At 37.0% G+C, this 5,621-nt stretch overlaps 1 pseudogene; it reads right to left on the minus strand.

Annotated features, from left to right (window-relative positions):
- Positions 1-670: 670 nt before the first annotated feature.
- LOC102817128 lies at positions 671-1,159 on the minus strand (annotated as a pseudogene).
- Between the last annotated feature and the right edge of the window lie 4,462 nt (positions 1,160-5,621).

Genomic DNA, 5,621 nt, shown 5'->3' on the forward strand with positions numbered 1-5,621 from the left:
ACATATGCAACTTGTACATTTTAACTCTTGTGTAAATAATTAGGTTGAAGAGATAATATTATTTAGCAAATTTGGTGGAAGAGGTTGGTGAAGACGATTTGCTAGATTTCAAAACACTCAGAAGAGAAAGGCTCTATAATAAGCCACTCTAGCAATGGCTCAATTGTATCCATTAAAACAGATTTCATGCTATAGTGTCTAGTCTGATGACAGCTAAAGGGAACTTTAGCTCAAGTCATGTTGATGTGTGTAAGGAGTGCTGTTGTGAGGCTGTAGAACAAGCAATTGACTACTAACATAAAGGTTGGTGGTTCAAATCCACCAGCTGTTCCTTGGAAACTCTATTCTGGGTCACAATGAGTCAGAACTGACTGGAAGGCACTTAATGACAGCAGCACCAATGTATAGAAGGTGAGAGATCTAAAGAGATGAGTCAAGTAGGGATTCTAATATCCAAACACAATGAATGTGATATAGCAACAGATGTGTACTTTCTTAATTTGGGAGATTAGTAGGCCTTCAACAAACTATCTTTCATAAGTATGAAAACTCATAAGAGTAAATCCCATCCTAATTTTTTTTTTAATCAAAGCTTTGAGACATTTTCTTATAAAAAGTCAGGCTCATGTGCATAAACTAGTATGTACTTTAAAATTGAGCACATATTTACTTCACATTTTAGCAAATCTTTATATTCATTGATTTTGACTGCTATATGAGGAGTCCTCGTGTATCACTACTGGATAAGCACTAGACTGCTAACTGTGAATTCAGCTGTTCAAGCCCACCAACCACTCCTCAGAAACCCTAAACAGGGTTGTTATGAGTCAGAACCAACTGTACAGCACTTAGCAACAATACATGTTCTTAAATCTTCCTTGTCTGGGAGATTTAAGAACATGATTTGTCGATAAACATCTCTTATTTTTTCCCTATGGCAGTAAGGATTTCACTCAATGTTAATGCTGCTTCCCATTTTATCACACTGGGTTCAAATACATATCTGTAATAGAATCCATCTCTGAAGTCAGATTTGGGTAGACTTTGCAGAAGTTGTTTTACTTGAGGTTCCACGTGCTTCATGGATTGCAGAACATAATGGGCTCACAAATCCTGCAGAAGCAATGATCAGTCCAACAGCCACCACTGTACTGGCCATGGGTCTTGCTCGGCTGTTCTGCTTTTACCAGGAGCACGGTTCATTCCAGCCCAGAGGTGACTGCCATCAACCCCACACCTCTACTGGAACTCTACACAGCCCCTACTGACAAGTAGAAACTGCCAGAGCACCAACAACCCCAGGAAAATGACAGTAGTGGCCCCCTATCCTAAGCTTTTGTAATACAGCTACAGATACTCACAAGTGATTTTTAAGTGCCGTAGGATAAGTCCTGGTGTGGCACCATGGGTTAATAAATGGACTGCAAAGTTGGTTTGAAGGACAATGTTGGTAGTTCAAGCTCACCAGCTGTTCCTAGGAAACCCTACACAGGGTTGCTATGCATTGGAACCGACTCAACGGCATTTTAACAACAACAATAACAACAGGATAAGCGCTAAGATAGGCAGTTCAATCACTCTTGGAAACCCTATAAAGGGTTGCTATGAGTCATAACTGTCTCAATGACACATAATAACAACAACATTGAACTAAAGGAACCATGAAAGCACAGTGGATTAAGTTTTGGATTGCTAACTGCAAGGTCAGTGTTCAAACCCACTAGTCACTCCACAGAGGAATTATAAGGTTGTCTTTTCCCGTGCAAACCCTAAGAAGCAGTTCTCCTTGGTCCTACTGGATTTATATAAGAATGGATTCAATTGCAGTGGGGTTTTTGGTTTCAATAAACTGTTGGGTATATATAATAATTTGGATTGGTAGAGATATAATTTGGGTTTTCCATTAGCCTACTAAAAGCAAAACAAAACAATCAAGAAAATATTAAGATCCAGCAGGATGGTGATTTGTACAGCAATTATTCTTTACTAGAACACAGCCTAGTTTACTCATCTGTAGGTCCATTGTACTTCATTCAGTGGCTTATGTTTTGCTATGACACATACCAGCAGGGTCATCCATGGTGGACATGTTTTAGCACAGCATCCAGATTAACACAGAGGAGGAAGAAGGATATGGCAATCTATTTCTGAAAACAATGGCCACTGAAAACCTTATACACAGCAGTGAAACATTGTCTGATATAGTGCCAGAAAATGAGCTCCTCAAGTTCAAAGGCACTCAAAATATGGATGGAGAAGAGCTGCTTCCTCAAAGTACAGGCAACCTAAATGGTGTGGTTGGAGAAATTTTTCAGACCTTTATGAGAAGAAATAGCTGCAGACCTCCATTAATAATCAGAATATAAAACTATAATGTAGCTAGGAAAATTGGAAGTCATCAAAAATGAAATGGATCACATAATGATCAATATCATTGGCCTTCAGAAGCTGAAATGAATTTGTAGTGGCCATTTTATATCAGACAATTATATGATTTACTGTGTCAGGAATGACACGTTTAAGAATGACCATATCTTTATCAACAAAAAGAACATTTCGAGATCTGTCAAGTCTTGGTGCAGCGCTGTGGGTTAACACACTGGATGGCAAAGTCAGTTAAAACTGCAAGGTTGATGGCTCAAGTTCACCAGCTGCTCCTTGGAAACTCTATACAGGGTCATTATGATGGTAATCGACTCAATGGCACTTAACAACAACAAAGAAGACTAGTTAATGCAACTATTATTCAAATTTACACAGCAACAACTAAAGCCAAAGATGATAAAATTTAAGAATTCTGTCAATTTCTCCACTCTGAAATGGATCAAACATGGAATCAAGATGCATTAATAATTACTGGTGTTTGAAATGAGAAAGTTGGAAACAAAGAGGAATGATTGGTAGTTGAAGAGTATTGCCTTGGTGATAGAAATTATGCTGGACATCACATAATAGGATTTTGCAAGACTTATTCATTGCAAATACCTTTTCATAACATCATAAACAGTGACTATACACACCTACCAGATGGAATACACATAAATCAAATCGATTACATTTGTAGAAAGATACAGTGGAGAAGCTCAATATTATTAATACCAAAACAAGGTCAGGTACTGACTGTGAAACAGACCATCAATGGCTCCTTGCAAGTTCAGGTTTAAGATGAAGAAAAAACAAGTCCAAAGAGCCAAAATATGACATTAGTATATCCCATGTGAAATTAGAGATGATTTGAAGAACAGATTTGATGCATCAGACACTAATAACCAAAGACCTAGAGTTTTGGTGTGGCACTATAGGATAAGCACTGGACCACAATGTTGGTTTGAACCACAGTTCAAACTCAACAGTCACTCCTCAGAAACACTACACAGTGTCGCTGTGAGTCGAAACAGACTCATTGGCTGTTAGTAATAATGAGCAATCAAAGACAGTTGTGAGGAGTTGTGAGATGATATCAAGAACATAAATACATGAAGAAAGCAAGAGGTCATTAAAAAGACAAGACAGACACAAAAGACTCAAATGGATGTCAGAAGAGACTCTGAAATGTGCTCTTGAATGTAGAGAAGCTAAAGCAATGGGAAGAAATAATGAAGCAAAAGAGATGAACCAAATTTTTCAAAGGGAAGCTCAAGAAAACAAAGTCAAGTATTATAATGAAAAGTGCAAAGACCAGAAGTTAGAAAACCAAAAGGGAAGAACATGCTCCACATTTCTCAAACTGAAAGAGCTAAAGAAAATATTCAATACTTGGGTTGCAATATTGAAGGATTTTTTTTTTTTTCAATATTGAAGGCAAAATATTGAATGATGTAGGAAGCATCAAAAGGAGATGGAAGGAATACAAAGAGGCACTGTCAAAAACAAATGGGAACTGTTCAACCATTCCAAGAGGTATCACATGACTAAGAACCAATGGTATCCAAACCACACGGAAATCATTGGTTAAAAAAAAAGAAAAAACAAGCATCTAGGAATTGATGTAATAACAACTGCAATATTTCCACAAACTGATGCAACACTGGAAGCACACACTTTTCTATGCCAAGATATTCGGAAGAGGAGTACCTGGTAAATCAGCTGGAAGAGATCCATATTTATATGCAATCCAAAGAAAGGTGACAAAATAGAATGCAGAAATCATTGAACAATATCATTAATATTATATGAAAGTAAAATTCTCCTGATGATAATTTACATAATTCAGAAACAGTTGCAGCAGTACAATGACAAAGAGCTCCAGAAATTGAAGCCAGATTCAGAAAAGGATGTGGAAAGACAGATATTACTAATGATGTCAGATGAAAGCAGAAAATGTCAGAAAGATGCTTGCTGGTGATTAATTGACTATGTGAAAGTAATTGTGTGAATTATAACAAAATATGGATAGCATTGTGAAGAAGTCCAGAACACTTAATTGTGCTCTTGAGGAACCTGTACACAGAGGCAGTTATTCGAACAGAACAAGGAGATAATGACTGGGTTAAAATCAGAAAAGATATTTGCCAGAGTTGTATCCTTTCATTATGCTTATTCAATCTGTATGCTGAGCAAATAATCTGTAAAACTCAATTATATGAAGAAGGCAACATCAGGATTAGAGGAAGACTCATTAACAATCTTTGATATGCAGATGACACAACCTTGATTACTGGAGGTGAAGAGGACTTGAAACACTTACTGATGAAGATTAAAAACTAAAACGTTCAGTATGGAATGCACCTGAAAGAAAGCAAAAATCCTCACAACTGGACCAATAAATAACAGCATGATAAATAAAGAAAAGAATGAAGCTGTCAAAGACTTCATTTTGCTTGGATCCACAATCACCACTGGAAGCAGCAGTCAGGAATTAAAACAACATATTTCATTAGGCAAATCTGCTTCAAAAGACCACTTTGAAGTGTTAAAGAGCAAAGATGTCACTCTGAAGACTAAACTATACCTGACCCACGCCATGGTATAATTTCAATTTTTCATGTGAAAGTTGGACAGTGAATAAACAAGAATGTAGAAAAATTGGTGTATTTGAATTATGATTTGGGGGAAGAATATTGAAAGTACCATGAATGATCAAAACAAGCAAATTTGTCTTGGAAGAAGTACAGTTAAACTGTTCCTTAGAAGCCAGAATGGTGAGACTTATTCTCTCATACTTCAGACAATTATTTGGAATATGCCTAAGGAATTTATTCACTCTCAGACTTTGTCAAGACTTTCTTCTCAGATCAGGCAGGGGGAATGCTCATACTCAACCAACGACTTTTAGACATATTTCCTAGGTGAATCCCATGTCTTTCATTATTACTAGAGCATTCAAACATTCTTTAATTCTACAAAACAATCAAACCCCAATATCCTCCATGGACTCCATACTTACTCTAGTTCTCTGATCATTTTCTCTTCATGAACAGGTAAACCTCCACATCTTCATACTACTCTAACTTGGCTACCAATGCGACCGCTTCACTAAGGTTTTTTTTTGTTTTTTTGTTTTTTTTTGCTAAGGTTTCCAGTGACCTTGTGCTGTTAAATTCCCTATAGGATGTTTTGCAGCACAGGGTTGGTTTTGGCAAAATCCATTAGCTTCTGTTTATCCTGGAACGTTTTGATTA

This window comes from Chrysochloris asiatica, unplaced genomic scaffold (assembly GCF_000296735.1).
Source record: "Chrysochloris asiatica unplaced genomic scaffold, ChrAsi1.0 scaffold01440, whole genome shotgun sequence".
Lineage (NCBI taxonomy): Eukaryota > Metazoa > Chordata > Mammalia > Afrosoricida > Chrysochloridae > Chrysochloris > Chrysochloris asiatica.